Here is a 27,513-nt window from a genome sequence, read left to right as displayed (position 1 = left end):
TTTTTAAAAGAGATTGATAAGATGTTGGTTGAAAAAGGGAAAAAGAAAAAAAAAGAACAGTTAACAAAAATTAACTTTGATGAATTAATGAATCATGGTAAAAAAAAGCCATGAATTCTATGTGCAGTATTCCCCTAGCGCTGGAGTTCTCCCGTTCTCCTTGATCGGTAAACTTGGTCTTGGCTTGCTGGCTGTTCGTGCTGATCTTCTGGGGGAGGGGCCTGTTGCTGTGGTTTCCAAATGTCTTTGCCATAGGCTGAATTGCCCCGCCCTTGTCGGTCCGGGCTAAGCAAGCTGCTCGGGTTTTATCCCAGGAGCTTTTGTTCCCTGCAAGCGCTCGGTGCAGCCTTGGAGGACCAGGGCAAAAATGGTGGCCTCCCAATCTCCACCCGGAGGAGCTGAGAACTCGGGGCCCCGCTCCTCAGTGCGCCCTCAGAGAAAAGCAGTCACTCCCTTGTCTCCAGTCTCCGGCCGCACTCCGTGCTCACCCGGCCTGTGACCGAGCGTTGCTATCTCTGGCACCCGACCCCGTGTGGAGTCTCCAAACCCAGCAGATCCCTGCGGTGCGCTCCCGCGCCGCTCCTCCCCAAGAAGGAAGGGGAGTCTCCCCGGATCTGCCACTTGTCAGGTCCCTGCTGGAGGAGAAGTGGGCCGCGGATCACAGTTTATAGCAACCCCGAGCTGAGAGCCCGCGCCTTGGCTCCGTCTCTGCAGTCGGCTTCCCTGCTCTGATACCTGGGAGCTCTGGCGCACTCAGGCTCCCCCGGTCTTTTTGTGACCCCAAGGGTCCTGAGACCACACTGTCCCAGGAGGATTCCACCCCCTGCTTAGCCACTGCAGCGACATCCCTCAGCGGAGCCGACTTCTAACAGTTCTGATTTTGTGCTCCGCGACTCTATACTTGTCAGAAGCGGCCGACGGAGGCCCCTCCCCCGCCATCTATCCTCCCGAATATCGCCTCGGATTCACTTCTCCGCACGTCCTACCTTCCAGTAAGTGGTTGCTTCTCTGTTCAGAGAGTTGTTGCTACTCTCTTCTTCCATCTCCTGTTGAGTTCATAGGTGTTCAGAATGGTTTGATCCCTATTCAGCTGAATTCCTGAGACCAGACGAAATCTAGGTCTCCTACTTCTCCGCCATCTTGCTCCGCCTCCCGGACGGTCCAAATTCTTAAAGAGGAAACAAAGATATAGATATTTTCTTTTCTGACTCTGGAGATTGGCATTTTCTATTATTCTTAGAACTGCAGCAGCCATTTGCAGCCAGGAGAAAAAATCAAGAAAATCACAGAAACATGGATCCTAGAGTTCTAGCATAAATTTGAATCAGCAAACTAATAAACATGGGCACATCCTGTCTCTGGACTCTTTGCTCTGTGAGATAATAAATGTCTTCTTTGTCACGTTTTAGTTGTATTTCCTTTTATTTGAGATGATATTGTCCTTAACCTTGCAAAGTCTACAGTCTACCTGGGTTGAATATTAATATATATACTTTATATAAATCCAGTCTTCCCAGATAGATTATAAACTTCTTGAGGGGAGAGACACTTTATAACTGCCTTACTAGTGATGAACAAGGGCAGTAGAAAATCAGGACAAAAGTGATCAGCTTAACTTCAACGAATTTTTCTATAATTTGATGCCCTGATTATGCTCTGTGGTCTTGCTGCTAGAGCTTGGATGAATATCCTCCATTCTGTAAGAGACAGATTCTTCTCCTTTTGAGTCCCTGTCATTTTTGCTCTCTTTCACAAATCTTGTCCAGATAATTAGTTTCATAAAATATTACTGTCTGACCTATCCTCCACATCTCCAATTCCCAGGCTAAATAACGATCGAGGATGCTTATAAAAAAGCTACAATAATAATACAAGTTCAGTTATGAAACATATATATAATGAATATTAAAGGGATAGATTGAATTAATCACTAACATATCTTGAAGACCTACATCTGGGAACCCATTTACCTTACAATCATGGGCTTTGGCTTTCTTTATTGAATATACATGTGAGATTGAGGTGTCTTTGTTACTATATTTAGCCTCTGGAAATTTTCCACAATGTTTCTCACTTCATGAATTGAATCTTGTATGTAACCAAGAACTTCCATTCATCTCCATTCCCAATCAATTGTCCTAAATCACAAGTCTGCCACTTACTGGTTGTGTGACTTGAGCAATTAACTTAGCCACTCTGTGCCTCAGTTTCCTCATCCATAAAATAAGGATAACAATAATATCTATCCCATAGAATAGTCATAAAAATTAAATGAATTAATAAACATAATATATTTCAGAAAATGCCTGACACATCTTAAGAGTGCAACAAGAATTAGCTCTTATTACTATTTTTAACATCATCATTGTTACTTTGCCTAAATGTGCTGATTCTGCACCTTTTTATATAGGACTGTAATCTCCTCATTTCCCACATTCTGGCAAGTATAACAGAGCTATTAGCAGTAGCTCTTTTATCCTGTTGTACCCTTGGAGTACATGGAAAAGTTATAGATGTTTCAGGGAAGAAGAGGGGATGAGTTTTTTTCTGGTAATTTCCAATATATATATATATGTCCTTGTTCTATTTCTTTTCTTTCCTTGACCATATCTTCCTCTTTGGGGTTTTCTAATTTCTTCTTTATCCTCAATTTTCAAATGCTTCTCTACACATATCTCCATATTTGAGCTCCATTCTGTTTTGCGTTTTAAGAGCATTTAAGAGAAGAACAAATTTATCCCTGTCATTCTTATTGACTTTGTGGTCAAAGCTGGAATCTTGAGCAATTGATTTTTGTTTGTGTATAGTTTTGATATACTGCACTTCAGTAATTTTCCAGAAGGACAAAGTGCCGATGGCAGATGGTGGGTTTCCCTTGTCTAATCAAACACCTGCTCAGCATTCTTGTTCAAGAAATTGATGATTCCCACAAGAGCACTTTGGAAAACAAAAAGAATATGTCATCACTTCGTTTGACAGGGGACTTGGTTGATCTTTTACCCATATAGACCCTCAAGAGAACCTAAGAGACAAGGGTCTAAGAAGAAAGATCAAAGGTTCTTGATTAATAAACATCTTAATGTCCAAACCCCTAGAGCCAATGATTACTTTCTTTCCACCTAAGGATATTAGCCATGAAAGGCTCTTTCCCTACTTACTGTCATTTCTGAGGGTCTTTCTAAGTTTTACTTCCCTGGAACTTCCTAGTTTTTGTCACTTCTTTTCTATCTCCAGTATTTTGCCTGGTAATATATTCTTGTTGTTTACCTGTTCTCTTTCCAAACTCACTTTCCAAACTTTTCTTCATTTGGACCTAGAAATCTTTCCCTTAATTTTTGACTGTTTCTAATACCAACCACTCTTGCTTTAGGGCAATTAAAAGCACCAAGGAACCTATGGGTAGGGTGACCATATAATTTATCATCCAAATCAGAATACTTTTGAGAATGAAAGGAGGTGCTATCAATAATTAACCCAGGATTTGGATGTAAACTGAGACTGTCCGGGGCAAACAAGAAGACAACCCCCTTACACGGAGATGAACACTACTATTTCCAGGATGCAATGATAATATAAGGCATGCTTTCTGAATTTGAGCTTTCTTGGTCCAATGTTGACTTTCAACTAGCATTTTGTGCAGTTTAGTAAAGTGTGCATTCAAACCATCAGTGGTGGTCAATGTAATTATGTTTAAACCTGCCCTATCTTGAGTCCATTTATCTATAATAAACTTTCTGCTTCCATGCAGTATATGATTGAACAAGAATACTCTTCCCACCCTCCCATTCCCATCCTGGAGAAGGATCAACAAGGTGAAATTAGTGACTTCTGTGGGGAAGAGGAAGAGGGGAGAAAGGGAAGTAAAGGGAAGTAAAATTTGAAATTCCCAAATCTGTCCTTCTGTTTGATAGACCTAAACATAATTTTACTCCTTTACCTCGTCTCTTTCTTCTCATAAGAGTCATTATTGCCCTGCTGTTGATTCCATTCTTAACATAGGAATGCAACATAGGAGGTTGGAGGTCTATGCCAGAAATAGACCTATATGGAACCACAGTAGACCGCATGAGGTCAGCAAATAATTAATTTGGGATCAACTCTTTAGGGATACAGCTGCTCTGTGAGCTTCTGAGGGAAGCCTTACAAGTGCTCAGGTGGCCAGAGGGTGAGGGGTAGAGAGGGATGTGTGTAGACCAATACCAGGCCCAAGGCTAGGAACTAGATGGGATGGATGGGCTTAGGAAGGAGTTGAGCAGAAAGATGGCAAGGCAAGAGCTGAGCAGGAGCAGAGGCTTTGTTAGATTATCCTGGAGGATACCCTGGATATTAAAGGGGAAGTTTCCCCATGGAGCAAAGGCTACATAGACCCTAAAAACACTTATAAGAAAATACCAAAATCATATCTAAGTCTCCCAGCCCACCAAACTCTGCTCCTTTAGAATCAAGGCTTCAGTGTACCTATACAATTCAAATTTCTTGCCTATATATGATCATTATCCAGCATTAGATGCTCAAAGCAGCAATGGCCCAAAGAATGAGGGGAAAGAAAGCCAATTGGCTCTACTCTGGCTTTAGTTCTGCAGAAGTCCCCAGTTTCCTCTCCACTTGATTTGGCCACTTTAAGTGCTTGAACCCAGATGTCAACGTTTGCCCTCTGAATTTTGGTATTTAGGCCTCATGGAAAATTACTTACTCGTGAATGACTAACAATACACCTGCCAAACTGCAAACATGGCCGAGATCCTGCTGTTGGTTCCTCACGTTTAAAGAGCTTTATTTTTCTTCAAGTACTGTCTGAGATGTTTCTGTGGATTGGTGTTTATATGCAGCAAGTGCTGCAGTTAGTTAATAATGTCAAGATCGTTGAGCCTCCCTAATGAAAGAGATACACAACATCAACTGTCATTTTAAACAAACATGCAATCAGGATAGCAGTGCTGGAAATATGATCTGCCTAATTTCATGGAGATGATGCAGGAACCAGGCTGCTTTCATAGTGTTTCCTCTGGCGAGCTCCATTTCACAGGATTTCAGGGGGGGGAAACGGTGGATTTTCACAAGAACCGCAAAATTGTCAGTTCTGTGAAAAAGAAATTGCTTTAGCAGCTGGAATTCAGGAGGACAAATAGGTGCACTGATTATATCTTCATTGTTCACCAGAGCCACAGCACTCAGCAAGTTGTAATTACGCTGTGAAGAGCTCAGTTCTGATAGTCAAGTCTTCCCCCGTGTGAATATAAACAGTATTATTCTATTTGTTATCAAAGGCTTGCAGCCTATCCTGCAGCACACACACACACACACACACACACACACACACACACACACACACACAACATATGCAAACCCATAAAGTCAAGCTCTGGCCCATTTTGTCCAAACATAGTAGAGCCCTGGACACATTAGCATTCTGTCCAATTAGGCTTCAGCACAGAGGTAACTGGCTGCACTCTAGCCAACTCATTGGCCAAGGGTCCTGCAGAGAGAGTAAAAGAAGTAAGGTAGAAAATAGGAATATGAATAAGTGAGTTAGAAACTTGTGTTATGCAAAATGATAGGGAAACTAAAGACAACACAGTTTTGAGACACCTTTGACTAAGGTTTGCGTGATGTCTATTAGCCACCTCTGAACAGCTTTCTGACAACCATCCATCAAATGGCACATTCCTGCTGATCTCATTTGTCTCTGATATGTCTCCACACACAAATCTGCAAGAGTTACTAAGTGTTTCTTTGGCCATGGACCGTTGATTTCAACTTCCGCTCTGATTCCCAGAATCTCACTCCTTCGAGCGTCAGGAAAAAGACAGCTCCTGATATTTCTGCTCCCCTCTCATTTTGCAATATAAATAGGTAAATATTACCAGCATTACCCACTCATCTAACCTAGGGAATCTATCTTGGGATATTATGAAACCTTATGAAAGTATAGAATTGCAGGGTTAAATTCCCAGAAGAGTCCCAGGGCCCAGTTAGGAGGGAGAGAGCAGTGACAGAAATATGTTCCTTTCCCAAGATGACATTCCCTCCATCTATGGGTTGTGGTGATTTGTGCATCAAACACCAGCCAATAAATCAAATGTGGTTTGCTGATCTCATATATCTTCCCCCTTCTTCTCATTCAAAGACCTAACTCCTATTGGAAGAAAACAGGAGAACAAAATGGAAAAAGTTATAGACTGGGCACTTGTAGACCTAATTTTAATTTATATTAATAGTCATATCTAACACATGATGATTTAGAACCTTGTACTTTTCAAATCCTACCGTAAAAGAGGAGGGCTTTGAGGTAAACTAGAGGGACAAGATAGACTCTACAATAGAAATCACCACTGGTGTTCAACAACTGAAGTTAGAGATTCACCATAAAGCAGAGGCCAGAAGAGATTAGAAGAAATAGGAGGAGAGAAGGGCTTCTTACCTTTTCCTAAAGATGCTAGGTCTTAAATATTTAGAAAGTGTGCAAGAAAGAATTTTTGTAATATTAATGGTTGGACATTGATAAAGATAAAATACTGAGAAGGGATAAATAAATTGGAACTGGTTAGCATACATCACCACTATTACCCACTCCCATCTGGGAAAAGAAGACTGAGCTTAAAAAGGAGAGAGAATGAGAAGATGAACCCAGGATGGAAGATTTGGGTGCAGTAATGGCATTTATAGCCCATTAGCACTACTGGAGAAGAATGATATGTATATCTCAGGACCAAGGGCAACTGTGGAAGAAAAAAAAAGCTGAGGTCATAGTTAGTAATATAACAAATGACTCAGTAAAGGAAGGAGTTGCTTAGTATGCATAAAAGAGCAGTAGATATACAATTAGAAGCCATGAGTCCTGGCTGTGGATCTGTTGGTGAATTGTCCAGTGTTACTCAGTTTCATCCAGAGTTATTCAGTGTTATCCTGAAAACTACAATGCATTGATTTTCACCTTGAGAAGACTGGAGAACAGAAGAAGATGGGATTATATTCCAATGTCCCTCACAGCTCTCAAACTTGTAACTGGACTTTACAACTCTTATTCCATAATCATGCAATCTGAGCAAAGGGCAAATAGATGCTCAAATAGGGTTGAAAATGGGAGGAAGCTAAAGACCATAGACTGCTGATAGTGGAGTAAGGAATCAGAAGGGACTAAAGAAAAATGAAGGCAGTCCACACTTACAAAGGACCACTAAGCTATTTCAAAGTTGAATCAGCACTTGCCTTGACAGCTAGGTGATTAAGCACACCTATGCCTCAGGTGATGTGATGGTATAGGAAAGATTTAATATCCTAAACCTCATGGCTTAAATCTCTAAATTCCTCTCATAACATTTATAATTTTTATAAAAGAAGTTATCACAGAACATAAACACTAGCTTCTTATGGGAGAAGTGCCTAATCTTTCCCCGCCTAGGTCTCAACAAAAAAGAGAGAAACAAAGAATGCAATGAAGAAGATCAGAATCCTGCCTGGGTGGGGTGGAACTGGAATGCCTGGTTGACTCTAAAACAAGTCCCTTCTCAGAAAGTCAATTTCATTGAAGACTCTGCTCATCTTTATCCCCACAAAAATCTTCCCTGGTCTTACCAATGAATTTCAACCAATCTTTAAACAATCAGCATATCTGAGCCACCACCCTGAGTATAACACTGTACCAGGGCAGTGGGCCAGGCTGGGGTGGAGGGCAGAGGCACAAAAGTAAGGACAAGAACAAGAAATCTGCCCTCTCTTAGCTTTGTGATCCTACTAGAAGACTAAGATGCAGGGCCACATTTCCTGTATGGTTTCTATCGAGGTGTTGACCATTTTTGCTATTAAATTCTCCAGTCTGAAAACCAGAAGACAAGAGCCCTCCCTACCTTGCAGATTAAATATCCCAGGGTAGATAAGAGCAGAAGGGATGAGATGGGAAGCATATGGTAGATTCTAGGTATTAGGTTGGAAGCTCTTTTGAATAAGTAGACAAGTAAGAAATACAAAGAGAAAAAGAATTGCCACTCTTACAATAATGATAGACATCTAATAATAACCACAAGGTCCAGTATGTCTCAGAATTAGTGTGAATTGCACTCAGGGCTGGCTTCATGCGTGCAGCCTGTGCACTCACACACAGCCTCATGCTCAGAGGGACCCTGTGCATGGTTTAAAGCTTCCTTGTCACTGTCTTTGAAATCCTTCACTTTTGAACAGGGGGCCCTGCGTTTCCATTTGGCATTAGGTCCTGCAAATTGTGTTGCCACTTCTGACTGGACTCAAGGGCAAGGATTATAAAAATCAGTCTGAACAAGGCATCTGACATCCTAACCCAAGGCTGAAATAGCCCTTTATCCTTGTTCAGTTTCCTTAAATGTTTGGGCTCTTTGTTTATTTTACTTTTCCAGCTAAGTGTTTTAATCATCCTTCTTATGGTCTACCTTTCCTCACCTTTAAAATCTTTATGGCCTTCTTTATAGAAATCTAATTTTCCTACCTATTAAATGATATTATATAATTTAGAGTTTTTGAGGTATAAATGCTCAACATTGTGTAGACCCACAAAAAGTCTGAAAATACTGAGTACACTTATGGGTCTAAAACGGGCAGGGACTGTGACATATGCAATTGGTAGTGTTGCCACCAGCAACAAAAAGAAAGTCAAAGAGGAGATGAGTTCTTTAAAAAAAAATATATCAAAATGTGCCTGAAAGATTTCTTCTGTCAAGGACATTATGGGATATGAGTTGTTAAAGCAGAAAATTGAATAATTACAATATTGAACAGAAAAATCATCTATAAAAAACATTCTTGAAAGAGGTAGAAGAGAAAAGTGGCTAAGAATGTGACTTTTGTGTCAGACAACTGGGTTCAAATACCAGCTCTGTAATTTTACTAAGGATGTGACCTTGGGCAAATTTCTTAACCTGCGTTAGTCTTCTATTGCAGGGTAATAAATTACTACAAAGCTAGCAACTTAAAACAACACATCTTTATTATCTTACAATCCCTGTGTGTTAGAAGTCCCCTCATGGCTCAACAAGGTCCTCTGCTCAGCATCTCACAAGGCTGCAATCAAGGTGTCAGCCACCCTGCATTCTTATCTGAAAACTTACCTAGGGAAAGTCCAATTCCAAGCTCATTCAGCTTGTTGGCAGGTTCCATTTCCCTGCAGACATATGACCGAGGGCCTCCACCTCTCACTGGCTGTTGCTAGCAACTAGTCACCTTTAGGTCCAAGGGGTCACGAGCAGCTCACTCCATGTGGCCATCTCCCATAGGAGGGTCATGACTGTTTGCTTCTTCAAGACCAGCAGCAGGCTCTCTGTCTTTCCAGTATGCTAAGGCAAGTTGTATATAATGTATCAACAACATAGCAGTGACATCCCATCACCTCTGCCATATCCTGTGAGCTACAAGCAAGTCCTAGGTCCCACCCACACTTAAGTGGGGAAAGATTAACATCAGGGGATGAACATTACATCACAGGGTCTTTTTAGAATTTTGCCTCCCACAGACTACCTTTTAATTACAATTTGGACAGAAAATAATGTATAAAATCCCCTTTGAAAGAGGTAGAGTGAAAGAGTGTTTAAGAATGTAGACTCTTAAGTTAGAGATCCAGAGTTCAAATCCTGGCTCTTCAGTTTCACTGAGGGCATGAGCCTTGGGCAAGGTTCTTATCCCCGCTATATTTCACTTTCTTCTCCTACAAAATGGGAATCATAATGGAAATTACCTCATGGGTTAATGGGAGGATTAAATGAGATAACGCTTGTAAATTATTTAAGATAGTGCCTGACACTTAATGAATGCTCAACACATGTTAACTTAATAAACATGCTCCTCCTTGCAGCCGACCTAGAGCAGAGTCTAGTCTAGTCCGAGTTCTTTAAACCGACATCGCTTGGCAAATTAGAGGCAGAGCCATGGCTAAACCCCAAGGTCAGAGTTTAAGCTATCATCAGGGTAAGCCTGTTGTGCCTGCTGAACCTGATTCTGCCTCTCCAAGCTGTCCCTTCCCCTGCTGAATCAGCCTGCCCTGTGGGTGGGGACGGAGGGGCGCATTTCCCTTAGAGGGGGCTAGTGATGGTCAATGCAGCAGAATGAGCAGCACAACACAGGAAAGCTGGCTTTCCTCCTGGGATGAGTAGATGGTTAGACTTGGAGGCTAATTTGAGAAAGGAGGTTCAGGGTCATGAGGCTCTGCAAGAGAGTTGCGGGTGTGTGGGTGGAGCAAGAAGGAGATGAGGGAGACAAGAGCAGCAGAAGATATGGGTGTGCTGAAGTGACCTTGTCTCTGCAGCAAGCTCAGAACAGCAGAGGAGGTGATGACTTGCAGTTCTACTATTGGTGCTGCATGAGTCACTCGCCATATGGCTGGCCTCGTCTCTCTCTGTATTTCCCACATCAGTTTAAATGAAACTACTGCACATATAGCTGTGTATACGAATGTGCCCGGACAGCTTCAAGTGTAGTGGGTCAATGCTTGCTCTGAGGAGCGAGACCCCTCTCCCAGGAATTAGGCATAAATTTGAACCTCAGCGTGATGACTCAACATTTTTACAAAATACCATTTGTCAGTGCAAGGATCTTAGCAAGTTTTAAGGAAATGACTTAAATGATCACCTTTCCTTGAAGTAGAAATTAATCTCTTGGATTGATAGGAACCCTGGGAAAAAGGGATACAGGCATGACTCAAGAGAGAAAGAACTAGAATTGGTTTTACATTTGCAAACAGCTCACCATTAACCAAAATGCTTTTCCATGTATTCTCTGCAGTCCTCACCAAAACAAAGAAAATATTATCTGCCTTTATATAAGAAAATGAGTCTCCAGGACATGAAATAAGTAGCAGAGGAGAATTCTAGAATGCAGATCTTTAACATCTAATTCAGTGTTCTTTCTTCTCCAGAATGGGAAAGGGGACCCCAAAACAGCCTACTTCAGCACGCTGACTTCTATGTAGAGGTTACTGGCTAAGCTTTAATGGAGCAAGTTCTGTCCAGGCACTGCTAAAATAGAGATACGTTACATTATACTCTCTGAAACTGTTTTCCTATCTGTAGAATAGGGATAATAATAACACTCACCTAATTGCTTTGTTTGAGGATTGAATCAGTGAGTAATTATAAAGTGCGTTAGAAAGTGACTGAGCAAAATGTTAAATTAAGTGTTAGCTGATGGTTTTGGCCTCATCTTTTTGCCTTCCCATTTCAAATAAAATGCTTCTTCAGGGAGGAATCAACACTAACTTGCTGAATGAAAGGAGGAGGAATGAATGGAGGTAGCAGAGAACACAGAAAGAAACGCAAAACGGCCGGGGAAGGGAAAGTGACTGGTTTTCCCACAGTCTCCTGATGGATGTCCCCAACCTTGGGGTGGCTAATATAGTCGGAACCTAAGTTCACTAAACTACCAAGGAGTTTCTTTTTCTCTCCATTTCGGTGTCACTTCCTGCTTCATGACCATAAAGCATTACCTTTCATGCAGGAGATGAAACAGTCTTACCTCGTCTGACATTCACTTGACTAGCTCTCACTGGTGTGCTCGTGCACCAGCTTGGCAGGGGGTGGGACCCCTTTGATTATGGCGTTTGCCGATATCTGTGCCATAACTACCCCCACTATGACTGATTTCAAGCTACCTCAGATTTAACAACCAGCTGGCAAATTTCTGAATATTTCACAATCGGCGCTTACACATAGCTGTGCCCGCTCCCCAATTCCATCCTTCTCGTTTCCCTAAGAGGATTTAGAATCACTGCTAAGTCCATTAAGCCACATTGGGTATGGATTCTTAAATTCAGCTCCCCAAACTCTACCACCACTATGTCCCATGATCTCTGTACCTTGGGACCTTGTCATGTAGGGGCAAGGAGTAAGAAATCAGGGCAAAAGGAAACAAGAAAGAGAACCTGGGAGCTGAGGTTTCTAAGTTTTATTCCAAACCACCATAAACAGTTTGAACTGAGGAAAAGCCAAGTCCACCTGGTCTTGGTGGCTTATTTTCTCCATTCATCAGACAATGACAACAGTGACCTCAGTCATGGGAAGGCAGGAGCTTCATTAGCTTGTGGCTTTTAAAGGCTCAGGCACAAAAGCCAGTGTAATAGAAGTGCAAAGTCTCATTATTAGGTAATAATTCTCATCTGGCTGATTCAAATTGCATATCTCTTTGTATCTAAACTTCTTCCAGTTACCTTGCTTCATTTTTTTCCTGGATATTTTTTTAAAGTCACTTTGAAGTGTCATAATTCCTATTTGAATAAAACCTCACATAAGATGATTGAGTTTAAACTAGATGAAGAAAGCAGGAGAAACCATGCTCTCCCCACCTCCAAAAAAAAAAAAAAATTAAAACCTCATCCCTTTACAAGCAGTGAAATCAGTGCCTTATTTGGAAGGTGTTCATTCAAGGAGAGAAACTTTTTTATGTGGAAATGATCATTGTACACTTGCCAGATAGTTAATTACATTAGGTTGTTCTGCCCACGATTGTAAATCAACTTCATGCAGCAGGGATTTGTGGTCAAGATAATAGCAAAAGATAATGCAGTAAAACAACTGTGAAAAGAAAATGGTGCAAAGCATAAATGTTGAAAATTGCTGTTTGTTTTTATATATATGTATTTAGGAGGGTGGCAACATGCTCTTTGCTGTTATCACAAGCATTAAAATTTAATAGACCATCCGTGAGTTATTTACTGCTCAGAAACACCTGCTCCATGAGATAAAGTAGCAGCTATCTTTCTAGTTTTAAAATTGACATTCAGCCAGTTATATTTCTGGTCTCTCTCATCACTTAGATGGCTGTTGACTTTTCGTAAATGTCAAAGGAGATTTTCAACTTAATTTTATTCCTCATGCTAGTTTCTTCCTTGGGCTCTCCAGAGGCTCTGCTTGTCTGTGGCCTCTAAGTCAGCTCCAAGGAAGGGTTGCTAAAAGGAAATCTCTCATTTGAGAAAAGCAGGTGCATTTACAACTGTCTTCTGCACACATTGTGAAGAAAAAGGAATTTACCATACCTCATCCATAATTACTCCTGCCTGGTCTTTCTGCTGTGTTCACGAGAACGAATGCTATAGTAAGCAAGTATGGTATATACACATATCTAGAGAATCACAGGTTATAACTATGTTCTGGGTCCCTGTGCAAATGGCTTCCCTTTCCTTTCAGGGCCTGTCTGGTTTCTCGTAACATCTCTGTTCTCTGCATGTTTTCTCCGTTCTCTATCAGCTGGCCCACGTGCTCCATATTCCACAGTCCCAATTCTGGAAGCTCAAGTCTGATTAGCTTAGCACTCTCCACTCCTAGACCAAGTTCTTTACCCCAGAGCATTTCATAGAACAACAACCAAACTAACCACTCGAGGGTGGGTGCTCACGTCTAGTCAGTCAATTGTCACTTCTGTGCAAAAAATACTCATCAAAACTGCCTCTGGCAATGGCCACAGGTTGGCTGCATCACCCCAAAGGAGATGCCAGGTGTTTCATACACACCAACTGACCAGTGCTGTATATGACAGGCTAGGTTTTAAGGCAGCAAGTGCTAACCACAGTGAGGAGTCCTGGGAAGTATCAAGTTCAAAAAGAAATTGAGCTGGGCTGTGGAAAGAGCCAAGATGTCCATCAACAGATGAATGGATAAAGAAGATGTGGTATATATACACAATGGAATATTATGCAGCCATCAAAAGGAATGAGATCTTGCCATTTGCAACAACGTGGATGGAACTGGAGGGTGTTATGCTGAGTGAAATAAGTCAATCAGAGAAAGACATGTATCATGTGAGCTCACTGATATGAGGAATTCTTAATCTCAGGAAACAAACTGAGGGTTGCTGGAGTGGGGATGGGGTGGGAGGGATGGGGTGGCTGGGTGATAGACATTGGGGAGGGTATGTGCTATGGTGAGCGCTGTGAATTATGCAAGACTGTTGAATCACAGATCTGTACCTCTGAAACAAATAATGCAACATATGTTAAGAAAAAAAAAAGAAGAAGAAGATAGCAGGAGGAGAAGAATTAAGGAGAGTAAATCGGAGGAGGAGACAAGCCATGAGAGATGATAGACTCTGAAAACAAACTGAGGGTTCTAGAGGGGAGGCGGTGGGGGGATTGGTTAGCCTGGTGATGGGTATTAAAGAGGGCATATTCTGCGTGGAGCACTGGGTGTTATGCACAAACAATGAATCATGGAACACTACATCAAAAACTAATGATGTAATGTATGGTGATTAACATAACAATAAAAAATTTAAAGAAAAAAAAGAAATTGAGCTGGGAATTGTGAACAATAGAACATGGCTGCTGGACTTAGTTCAAATCCTGGCTCTACCATCAATCTCCATATGACCTTGGGCAAGTGATTTAACCTCTCTGTGCCTAATACCCTCGTATGTATAATGGGATTTCTAACGTTACCTACCTCGTAAAGTAGTCATAAGGATTAAATGAGGAGACATGTACGAAATGCTGAGCCCAGCGTCTGCCCATGCTAAGTGCTTAGTCTCTTGTTGTGTTCAGCTATTTATTTGATGTTTGTCTAGGGGTATGTGTCTGTGTTTATCTCAGGTACACAGAATTGGAATTAATGATAATCCTTGGTCCATGACACACTTCCCTCATTTGGCTCTGCAGTGCTGTCTTTTATTTTATGCACTCATTTATAATATAATCAACATCCAATAACCCATCAACCTGTAAACTTCTCCCAACTCGGCTCCTTCTCTCTCACAAAGAGATAACCACCATCCTAATGATGTGTAAATCATTGCTCAGCATTCTTTGTATTATTCTTATAAAAATGCATATGCTTAACAACATAGTTTTAATTTTTTTTAAACTCTATAAAAAAGGGTATCATATGACATATATGGGACTTACTTTTTGTCCCTTAAAATTGTGTTAGATAGACAGGTTTGTGTTGTCATGTAGTTCTTATTTCTTCATTTTCACTTCTGTGTAATATCCTGTTCTGAGACAAATTATTTAAAGGCTCAGTAAATATTAGCTATTATTTCCACCTGTTACTCAATGCTAGCCATCTTTCCTTGCCCTTTTCCCAGTTACTGAGCATCCTCTGCTAACTCCTAATTTCAACCTTGGACACTGTCAATGTTCGGTCTAGAACTGCACTTCTGACCAGCAGTAGACCAAGGTCGAGGGCGCCCACCTATTTCCTTCCTCCCTTTCTCAGGACTCTGCACCCCTAAAACATACTCCTGCTGTTTAGTCCATTCTATCCTCTATGGAGAGAAGAGGGCTAGATAAGTAACTGGTAGGATCAGTGAATTGATTGTTGCCTTTTAATTTTTTCACTGAGAACAGGAAGAGCTTTTATTGACAAGGCTGTTATGCAAATGTGAATCTATCACAGTGCATTATTGGCATTCTTATTATCTGGCATTTCTGCAATCCTGCCCTGTTTCAGATCCCTCCCCTGCCACCTTCCTTTATCCTTTCACTCATGGTTCTAGTAGAAAAACTGCAGACTACAATACTGCATGGAGCTATAGGTAGGTAGGAAACAGTTGGAAGATGCTTCCCATGTGTTCTCTGAATACAGAAATGGCAAATAAAGCAAGAGCTCTGGGTCCCAGCTGCATTTTCTTTCTAGTGACTGCTGTGGGCCCAGTAGAAAACTCATGAAGTGACCCTTATTAGTTTGGCCAAGCTCCCTCCCAGGCAATTACTGTAGCAAAGCTCAGACACTGAATTCTGATTGATTCTGGAAGATTAAGCAAGAAAACAAAGGCACCATAATATTGTAGGCAGAAAGGTAACCTGGCTTTAAACTCATGCACTGATTCAGAAGAAAGAGGCAGGCTGCCAACATTTCATGCCAGGTTTTCTAAGTTACATCACATTTCTTAATGCTGATTTTGACCTCCCCTCCACCAAATATATATCCACGCTTCTGATTAAAGACTAGATGCAGGTGGTTTAGTTCCACATTTCTTCCTCCCACCAAATTGATCACATTTTTCTCCCCTGTTCTTTGAGTACAAGAGGTAGGGCAGAAGGAGGGAAGACAGGGGAATAGTATAATTGAACATGTATTGAAGAATTTCTCTGGGGGAGCCTGGGTGGCTCAGTCATTAAGCTTCTGCCTTCGGCTCAGGTCATGATCCCAGGGTCCTGGGATTGAGCCCCACGTTGGGCTCCCTGCTCAGCAGGAAGCCTGCTTCTCCCTCTCCCACACCCCCTGCTTGTGTTCCCTCTCTCGCTGCGTCTCTCTCTGTCAAATAAATAAATAAAATCTTTAAAAAAAAGAAAAGAATTTCTCTGTAAACTGTAACATAGCTTGTTACTGGTGTAGGGGCCACATTTGGAAGTTTCGTTCCCTAATTCCACTAATGGTTTCAATGTTTATATGTTTGATTTTCTGTAAACACTAGCAAAGAAACTCAAAATTGGCATCCCCCTATGATGAGTGCTGAGCTGGAATCTGAATGAACGGCAATGTTTATCATGGTGGGAGAAGTAATTTTTCTTTTTTTTTAATTTTTTAATTGTTATGTTAATCACCATACATTACATCATTAGTTTTTGATGTAGTGTTCCATGATTCATTGTTTGTGCATAACACCCAGTGCTCCATGAAGAACGTGCCCTCTTTAATACCTATCACCAGGCTAACCAATCCCCCCACCCCTCCCCTCTAGAACCCTCAGTTTGTTTCTTAGAGACCATCGTCTCTCATGGTTCGTCTCCCCCTCTGACTTACTCCCCTTCATTCTTCCCCTCCTGCTATCTTCTTCTTCTTTTTTTTCTTAACATATGTTGCATTATCTGTTTCAGAGGTACAGATCTGTGATTCAACAGTCTTGCACAATTCACAGTGTTCACCATAGCAGTTATCCTCCCCAATGTCTATCACCCAGCCACCGAATCCCTCCCACCCCCGACCACTCCAGCAACCCTCAGTTTGTTTCCTGAGATTAAGAATTCCTCATATCAGTGAGCTCACATGATACATGTCTTTCTCTGATTGACTTATTTCACTCAGCATAACACCCTCCAGTTCCATCCACGTCGTTGCAAATGGCAAGATCTCATTCCTTTTGATGGCTGCATAATATTCCATCGTGTATATATATACCACCTCTTCTTTATCCATTCATCTGTCGATGGACATCTTGGCTCTTTCCACAGTTTGGCTATTGTGGACATTGCTGCTATAAACATTGGGGTGCACGTACCCCTTCGGATCCCTACATTTGTATCTTTGGGGTAAATACCCAGTAGTGCAATTGCTGGATCGTATGGTAGCTCTATTTTCAACAGTTTGAGGAAACTCCATACTGTTTTCCAGAGTGGTTGCACCAGCTTGCATTCCCACCAACAGTGTAGGAGGGTTCCCCTTTCTCCCCATCCCCGCCAACATCTGTCGTTTCCTGACTTGTTAATTTTAGCCATTCTGACTGGTGTGAGGTGGTATCTCCTTGAGGTTTTGATTTGGAATTCCCTGATGCCGAGCGATGTTGAACACTTTTTCATGTGTCTGTTGGCCATTTGGATGTCTTCTTTGGAAAAATGTCTGTTCATGTCTTCTGCCCATTTCTTGATTGGATTATTTGTTCTTTGGGTGTTGAGTTTGATAAGTTCTTTATAGATTTTGGATACTAGCCCTTTATCTGATACGTCATTTGCAAATATCTTCTCCCATTCTGTCAGTTGTCTTTTGGTTTTGTGGACTGTTTCTTTTGCTGTGCAAAAGCTTTTTATCTTGATGAAATCCCAATAGTTCATTTTCGCCCTTGCTTCCCTTGCCTTTGGCAATGTTTCTAGGAAGAAGTTGGTGTGGATGAGGTCGAAGAGGTTGCTTCCTATGTTCTCCTTTAGGATGTTGATGGACTCCTGTCTCACATTTAGGTCTTTCAACCATTTGGAGTCTATTTTTGTGTGTGGTGTAAGGAAATGGTCCAGTTTCATTCTTCTGCATGTGGCTGTCCAATTCTCCCAACACCATTTGTTGAAGAGACTGTCTTTTTTCCATTGGACATTCTTTCCTGCTTTGTCGAAGATTAGTGGACCATAGAGTTGAGGGTCCATTTCTGGGCTCTCGATTCTGTTCCATTGATCTATGTGTCTGTTTTTGTGCCAGTACCATACTGTCTTGATGATGACAGCTTTGTAATAGAGCTGGAAGTCCGGAATTCTGATGCCGCCAGCTTTGCTTTTCTTTTTCAAGATTCCTCTGGCTACTTGGGGTCTTTTCTGGCTCCATACAAATTTTAGGATTCTTTGTTCCATTTCTTTGAAAAAGGTGGATGGTATTTTGATGGGGATTGCATTGAATGTGTAGATTGCTTTGGTCGCATTGACATCTTCACAATGTTTGTTCTTCCAATCCATGAGCGTGGAACGTTTTTCCATTTCTTTGTGTCTTCTGCAATTTCTTTCATGAGTATTTTATAGTTTTCTGAGTACAGATCCTTTGCCTCTTTGGTTAAATTTATTCCTAGGTATCTTATGGTTTTGGGTGCAATTGTAAATGGGATCGACTCCTTGATTTGTCTCTCTTCTGTCTTGTTGTTGGTGTATAGGAATGCCACTGATTTCTGTGCATTGATTTTATATCCTGCCAATTTACTGAATTCCTGTATGAGCTCTAGCAGTTTTGGGGTGGAGTCTTTTGGGTTTTCCACATACAGTATCATATCATCTGCAAAGAGTGAGAGTTTGACTTCCTCTTTGCCGATTTGGATGCCTTTGATTTCTTTTTGTTGTCTGATTGCTGTGGCTAGGACTTCTAATACTATGTTGAATAGCAGTGGTGATAGTGGACATTCCTGCTGTGTTCTTGACCTTAGAGGAAAAGCTCTCAGCTTTTCCCCATTGATAATGATATTTGCTGTAGGTTTTTCATAGATGGCTTTTATGATATTGAGGTATGTACCCTCTATCCCTATACTCTGAAGAATTTTCATCAAGAAAGGATACTGTACTTTGTCAAATGCTTTTTCTGCATCTATTGAGAGGATCATATGATTCTTGTTCTTTCTTTTGTTAATGTATTCTATCACGTTGATTGATTTGCAGATGTTGAACCAACCTTGCAGCCCAGGGATAAATCCCACTTGGTCATGGTGAATAATCCTTTTAATGGACTGTTGGATCCTATTGGCTAGTATTTTGGTGAGAATTTTTGCATCCATGTTCATCAGAGATATTGATCTGTAATTCTCCTTTTTGATGGGGTCTTTGTCTGGTTTTGGGATCAAGGTAATGGTGGCCTCATAAAATGAGTTTGGAAGTTTTCCTTCCATTTCTATTTTTTGGAACAGTTTCAGGAGAATAGGTATTAATTCTTCTTTAAATGTCTGATAGAATTCCCCTGGGAAGCCATCTGGTTTTGGGCTTTTGTTTGTTGGGAGATTTTTAATGACTGCTTCAATTTCCTTAGTGGTTATAGGTCTGTTCAGGTTTTCTATTTCTCCCTGGTTCAACTTTGGTAGTTGATACATCTCTAGGAATGCACCCATTTCTTCCGGGTTATCTAATTTGCTGGCATAGAGTTGCTCATAATATGTTCTTATATGTGTTTGTATTTCTTTGGTGTTGGTTGTGATCTCTCCTCTTTCATTCATGATTTTGTTGATTTGGGTCCTTTCTCTTTTCTTTTGGATCAGTCTGGCCAGGGGTTTATCAATCTTGTTAATTCTTTCAAAGAACCAGCTCCTAGTTTCGTGGATCTGTTCTACTGTTCTTTTGGTTTCTATTCCATTGATTTCTGCTCTGATCTTTATTATTTCTCTTCTCCTGCTGGCTTAGGATTTATTTGCTGTTCTATCTCCAGCTCCTTTAGGTGTAGGGTTAGGTTGTGTATTTGAGACCTTTCTTGTTTCTTGAGAAAGGCTTGTATTGTTATATACTTTCCTCTCAGGCCTGCCTTTGCTGTATCCCAAAGATTTTGAACAGTTGTGTTTTCATTTTCATTGGTTTCCATGAATTTTTAAATTCTTCTTTAATTTCCTGGTTGACCCATTCATTCTTTAGTAGGATGCTCTTTAGCCTCCATGTATTTGAGTTCTTTCTGACTTTCCTCTTGTGATTGAGTTCTAGTTTCAAAGCACTGTGGTCTGAAAATATGCAGGGAATAATCTCAATCTTTTGGTACTGGTTGAGACCTGATTTGTGAGCTAGGATGTGATCTATTCTGGAGAATGTTCCATGGGCACTAGAGAAGAATGTGTATTCCGTTGCTTTGGGATGGAATGTTCTGAATATGTCTGTGAAGTCCATTTGGTCTACTGTGTCATTCAAGTCTTTATTTCCTTGTTGATTTTTTGCTTAGATTATCTCTCCATTTCAGTCAGGGGGGTCTTAAAGTCCCCCACTATTACTGTATTGTTGTCGATGTGTTTCTTTGCTTTTGTTATTAATTGCCTTATATAACTGGCTGCTCCCATGTTAGAGGCATAGATATTTACAATTGTTAGATCTTCTTGTTGGATAGACCCTTTAAGCAGGATATAGTGTCCTTCTTCATCTTTTATTACAGTCTTTGTTTTAAAATCTAATTTGTCTGATATAAGGATTGTCACCCCAGGTTTCCTTTGGTGTCCATTAGCATGGTAAATGGTTTTCCACCCCCTCACTTTCAATCTGGGGGTGTCTTTGGGTCTAAAATGAGTCTCTTGCAGACAGCATATTGATGGGCCTTGTTTTTTAATCCAATTTGATAGCTTGTGCTTTTTGATTGGGGCATTGAGCCCATTTACATTCAGGGTAACTATTGAAAGGTATGAATTTAGTGCCATTGTATTGCCTGTAAGGTGACTGTTAACTGTATATTGTCTGTGATCCTTTCTGGTCTATGCTGCTTTTAGGCTCTCTCTTTGCTTAGAGGACCCCTTTCAATATTTCTTGGAGGGCTGGTTTCGTGTTTGCAAATTCCTTTAGTTTTTGTTTGTCCTGGAAGCTTTTTATCTCTCCTTCTATTTTCAATGACAGCCTAGCTGGATATAGTACTCTTGGCTGCATATTTTTCTCATTTAGGGCTCTGAAGATCTCATGCCAGTCCTTTCTGGCCTGCCAAGTCTCTGTGGATAGGTCTGTTGCCAATCTAATATTTCTACCATTGTAGTTTACATATCTCTTCTCCCAAGCTGCTTTCAGGATTTTCTCTTTGTCTCTGAGACTCGTAAATTTTACTATTAGATGTCGGGGTGTTGACCTATTATTATTGATTTTGAGAGGGGTTCTCTGTGCCTCCTGGATTTTGATGCCTGTTTCCTTCCTCACATTAGGGAAGTTCTCTGCTATTATTTGCTCCAATATACCTTCTGCCCCTCTCTTTCTTCTTCTTCTGGGATCACAATTATTTTAATGTTGTTTTGTCTTATCATATCGCTTATCTCTCGAATTCTGCCCTCGTGATCCTGTAGTTGTTTCTCTCTCTTTTTCTCCGCCTCTACTTTCCATCATTCAGTCTTCTATATCGCTGATTCTCTCTCTGCCTCATTTATCCTAGCAGTTAGTGCCCCTATTTTTGATTGCACCTCATTAATAGCCTTTTTGATTTCAACCCGGTTAGATTTTAGTTCTTTTATTTCTCCAGAAAGGGTTTCTCTAATAACTTCCACGCTTTTCTCAAGCCCAGCTAGTATCTTTAAAGTCATGATTCTGAACTCTAGGTCCAACATCGAACTAATGTCCATATTGAGTAGGTCCCTGGCTGATGGTACTACCTCTTGTTTTTTTTGCTGAGGTGATTTTTTTCGTCTTGTCATTTTGTCCAGAGGAGAATAGATGAATGAGAGAACAAAATGCTAACAGGTAAACAATGTCCCCAGGAAATATACTCTAAACAAATCAGAAAAGACCTGAAACCTGGGGAAAAGAAAGGGAAAGAAAGAAAAAAGAAAGAGAAAAAAAACAAAAAGAAAAAGATAAAAACAAAAACAGAACAATACAAAAAAAACAGAATATGATCAAATATGATCGTGCTAGTGCATAGATCAGAGCCACACACTAGATTCTGGGCTTATTTTGGTCTGTTAGAAAAAAGTGCCTCCTAAAATTTTAAAGGAAGAAAGACTTATATATGTACAAAATAAGGGTTAATACAATGAAGGGATGGAAGATGACTGTAAAGATGAAAATTATAAAAGATTTTATAAAAGGACTTGATAAGATTAGAAGTTGTTTGAAAAAAGAAAGAAGAAGATTTAAAAAAAAGAGAGAGAAAAAAAGGGAGAGAATGTGATCAGGCAGGAGACTAGAACAAAGCCATACACTAGAGATTTAGGGTATATTTTGATCTGTTAGAAGAAACCGTATCTCAAAATTTTAAAGAGAGAATAACTTATATATATATGCCAAAAATAAGGGTAACTACTATGAAGGGATAAAATATGACTCTAAAAATGAAAAATAAAAAATGTTTTTTTTTAAAAAGGGATTGATAAGATGTTGGTTGAGAAAGGGAAAAAGAAAAATTAAAAAAAAAACAGTTAAAAAATTAACTTTGAAAAACTAATGAATCATGGTAAAAAAAAGCCATGAATTCTATGTGCAGTATTCCCCTAGCGCTGGAGTTCTCCCGTTCTCCTTGATGCGTAAACTTGGTCTTGGCCTGCTGGCTGTTCGTGCTGATCTTCTGGGGGAGGGGCCTGTTGCCCTGGTTCCCAAATGTCTTTGCCAGAGGCGGAATTGCCCCGCCCTTGTCGGTCCGGGCTAAGCAAGCTGCTTGGGTTTGCTCTCAGGAGCTTTTGTTCCCTGCAAGCTCTCGGTACAGCTTTGGAGGACCAGGGTGAAAATGGTGGCCTCCCAATCTCCACCCGGAGGAGGTGAGAACTCGGGTCCCTGCTCCTCAGTGCGCCCCCAGAGAAAAGCAGTCAGTCCTGTGTCCCCGGTCTCTGGCCGCACCCCGTGCTCACCCGGCCTGTGACCTGAGCATTTCTATCTCTGGCACCTGACCCCGTGTGGAGTCTCCAAACCCAGCAGATCCCTGCGGTGCGCTCCCACACCACTCCTCCCAGGGGAGGAAGGGGATTCTCCCCGGATCTGCCACTTGTTGGGTCCCTGCTGGAGGAGCAGTGGCCCGACTGTCACCGGTCACAGTTTATGGCCACCCTGAGGTGAGAGCCCGCGCCTCGGCTCCGTCTCTGCAGCCGGCTTCCCCGCTCCAATACCTGTGATCTCTGCTGCACTCAGGCACCCCCGGTTTTTCTGTGACCCCGAGGGTCCTGAGACCACACTGTCCCGCGAGGGTTCCACCCCCCGCTTAGCCACTGGAGCGATGTCCCTCAGCGGAGCCGACTTCTAAAAGTTCCGATTTTGTGCTCCGCGGCTCTATCACTTCCCAGAAGCGGCCAACGGAGGCCCCCTCCCCCGCTGTCTATCCTCCCGAATATCGCCTCGGATTCACTTCTCCGCACGTCCTACCTTCCAGAAAGTGGTCGCTTCTCTGTTCAGAGTTGTTGCTACTCTCTTCTTCGATCTCCTGTTGAGTTCATAGGTGTTCAGTATGGTTTGATCCCTATTCAGCTGAATTCCTGAGACCAGATGAAATCCAGGTCTCCTACTCCTCTGCCATCTTGCTCCTGGGCCGTAATTTTTCTTTTTTAAAAAAGATTTATTTATTTATTTTAGAGAGAGAGAGAGAGAGAGAGAGAGTGCATGCTAGTGGGGGGAGGGGGAGTGGGAGTGGGAGAGAGAATCTCCAGCAGACTCCATGCTGAGTGCAGAGCCCAACGCAGGGCTCAATCTCATGACCCTGAGATCATGACCTGGGCCATAATTAAAAGTGAGATGCTTAACCAACCAACTGAGCCATCTAGACACCCTAAGAAGTCATTTTTCTACACTGAGATAGCGAGAATCCAAACCACCTACCCCCACACAGCTCACACTCATACGACTTGACTACTCTGCTGCCTTCACTGTTCCAGGAAACCCTCACCCAGAAAAATAAACTTGCAAATAACTTTAAATTGACAGCTTTTCAGTAGGTAACATCAAACCAATTGTTTATGATCCACATCACTTCCCATCCTATTCTCAAAACCCTCACTTTCCTGGGTCCACTAATCATAAACTCTTACATCATGATGTTCATCCAATCCTAATCAATCTTCTGCATTTAAAGTCCACCTTAAATGAGACTTTAAAACCTCTTAAGTATTCTGGCTTTGCCCTAAACCCTGAGACTCTATGAGAACTCTGCCAACATAGTGTCCTTTCTTACCACAGGAAGCAACAAACTCAGCTCTGGCTTATCAACAGGTTGCTTTGTGTTGGTGTTTGACAATAAAGAGGAAGAACAAAAAGAGAGGTGACAACTAGGTGTTGAAAATGATTGGGACTCAACCAGCTATAAAAGACAGAGAAGAACATTCCAGGTGGGGAGAACAGCCAAGCAAAGACAGGAAGGCTTACAAGGGTACCAGTCCCAGGTCATTCTGGGGCTTAAACTGCACAGTGTCCAAGGGAACCCATTAACCTTCTCCCAGTACAGAAGGACAGAATCTTAGAAGCTCCTCCCTCCCATGACTGAGGAGTTCTAGCCTGCAGGGATATCACATCAGGGCCTTTAGGAATAAAAAGCAGCTCCCAAACACCCAGAAGTGAACTGCCTCACCTCCAAACTATAGCTCCCTCACCTCCTACACTGTCTCCACCATAGTAACTGTCCACCTTTCTTTAGTTTCCACTTCACCACTTTCCAGTAAGTCATCCCAGTTTCACGTGAACCAAATCCAAATCTACTGCACATACACACCATTGAACAAGGTTTTCTGTCTTCATGACCATCATCATCATCACCACCACCATCATCATCATCACCATCACCGTCATCATCACCATCAGCAGCAGCAGCACCACCACCATCATCATCATCATCACCAGCATCATCATCACCTAGTCTTCAGAACCTAGACTAGGAAAGGCAGTCAGTAGAATGCATTTGAGTACCACACTTTTAGCTGTCCGTAACCAATGATTCCTTATTTTCCCCAATATGCACTCCTTCTTAGAGGTTTTCATAAAGCCACAAACTGCCTCCTCAGGGGAATGTCTTCTTCCCAGAAGCATCAAATGCCTCCATATGGGGAACGGAGATTTTATAGATTGGACCCTGGGCCTGACAGCCTGAGATCTGGTTATATGGCTCTCAGACCATATTTACCTGGCCTGTGCCTTCCCACAAAGGAGGGAGTTTGGGGGACTGGTCCAGGCTGCATCTTTGTTACGTGAAAAGAAGCCAAGATGTGAATGCATGCAGTTCTTATAGGCCACTTTCCCCTATAACAGCTTCCTCTCAGTTTCCCACAGACAATCTGCACCTTCCCCGGGAAGGCAGCTGAACTACACATAAGGGAAGATTTGACCTTCGTAAGCCCAGAGAAGTTCAGTGGTGATGGATGGAAAGAACCAGGACTTTGTAGGCAGACGAATCTGTGTCCAATCCTGATTCTAACACCGTGGCCTCAGATAGGTTCCTTAAACTTTCTTAAGTTTACCAAATGTTAAAAGGGAAAAAATAATCCTAATACAAGAAGGCAGCAAGGTTGATAAAGGAGGAAAATCTCCTGGCACTTTGCAGGTGGTCATTAAATGTTAATTTTCTCCTCTTACTCCCAGCTTTTAGCCATAAGGCCTGATTTCCATTCACCAGGTAATAAGAGACTTGACCTTTTAAAGCAAGAAATCCATGATTTAATACCCCCAGCAACTGTCTATGATAGGATACCACAGACATTTTTTCCATAACTTCCCCTTTTGCATTCACATGGATAACTGAATTCTGGCACGGAAGGTGTAAAAGGCGTCTTCCAACCTCTCGGGAGGTGGAGATGGCTGAAAAAGTGTAGAGTGGTGGCTAAGTAGTGCCTTCAAGCATACAAAGTGTAAAACCTCCAGTATAAGCCAGCCTGTCACTCTCCGTGTTGCCTATAAAGTCATTATGGCCTAGAGCATGTAAGCCGAGTCCCCATGGCAGGAATCCCAAAGGCTTTAGCATTCATGACTGCCCAGCATTTCCCAGGGTTCTTGCGTGAGCTACAAAGATGTCCCTTAGCTTGCTGTCAAATGAAAAATATATCATTCCCCTGTCTTTCTCTGCTGTCATCTCTTCACATGCTCAGCTAATTTAGTCTGGGAAGCACACTTCTCCAAGAAAAGCCATACTTAAACAGGGCTTGCATGCTCCCACATTTCTCTGCCACCTGCAGAAATTAGGTCCGATTTCAAAGCCAGGTGTTCAAAGAGAAGAGAAAGCTGGGTCTGGGAAAATAGATGGAGCCGATTGCCTTGAAAGCTTTCTTGTTAATTTTAGTTTCAGTCCCTGTCCCCAGGTCTTTGGTGCCAACAGGAGAGAGCTCTTTCCATCCTGAGAGAGTGAATACAGTATTTCCCAAAAAAACCTTGAACCGTTGCCCAAACCTCAGATCTCAAGGCTTTCCTAAGGTTATAGTCACCAAAGCTAGGTCTTAAAAGTAATGGCAAGAATACAACACTGCAACGATCAAAGGATGCTGCGGGTATCCAGGAGGCTTCACGCAGACCCACAGCGCCCTCTGCTGGCAACAAGCCTGCCATTGCACCTGAGGTCGTTGTGCCGCAATTCCAATGTATTTGCCCACTGCATTGTGTTCATGTAACTAATACCTCCGCCTCTCAAGGCTTCTTCCCCACCCTTCCTGGGACCCAGGCAAAATTCTGGTGCTTTTCAGCTATCTTCCTTCTATCCCCCTCAAATACCAAAATAGCCAAATGTTTACAAATAATGCATTTGTAAACTGTTATTTGAAAACATTCACGTTTGTGTTGAGCTGACCCAGGTTTTGAGTACATTGTACCTTGGAAATTCTTTGGATTGCCAGAAGATGTAAGGGGTAAAAGGGAACTTTCCAGAAAAATATGATAATGGGTGATTAAATCTCTGGTTTATTCAGGAGTATTGCTACAGATCCATTTTTGCCTGGGATACTCCACCTTAGTATTTTTACAAGTAATCTTATAAGTGATGAGGGAAAGTGATGTCAGGTATACAGGAAGACACCTTCAAAGGTTGTGGTGGACTCATGATTAAAACTTAAAGCAGTGTGCCCATTGCAAAAGCTATTTCAAGGAAAGACAAAACTACCATCCATACCTCTAGACAGATACAGCTTAAATGCTAGAAGTACTAGAAGTAGAGCGATCATTAGAAAATATTGTTGTCCCAGTAAAAGAACAGATTTAGAGTCAAAAGACTTGAGATTTCTAGCTATTATTTTACACATCTTTGAGACTTGTTGTTGTATTCAATAAATATTTGAACACCTATTGTTTGCCAAACACATAATAGATCCTAGGACACAATGGTGGAGAAGACAATCTGCCCTCTCAAAATTTGCAGTCTACTAAGGGCAGCAATTTAATCAAACACTATAGCTCCCTGGGATCAGTAGTATGAGAGGGTAAGTACAGGGTGATCTCAAACAGCATGGCAAAGAATTATAACCCAGAGAATCAAGAAAATGGATGTGAAAGCATTTAAAGAACTGTATGAGTGAGTTGATTTTTCCCCCAATTTTTTGCTTTTCCTATTGGGG

This window comes from Callorhinus ursinus, unplaced genomic scaffold, assembly GCF_003265705.2.
Source record: "Callorhinus ursinus isolate GAN/ISIS: 27379988/994484 unplaced genomic scaffold, GSC_fseal_2.0 scaffold19, whole genome shotgun sequence".
In the NCBI taxonomy this organism is placed as follows: Eukaryota; Metazoa; Chordata; class Mammalia; order Carnivora; family Otariidae; genus Callorhinus; species Callorhinus ursinus.
The sequence above is the reverse complement of the archived record's forward strand: the minus strand, read 5'-3'. Positions refer to the sequence as shown.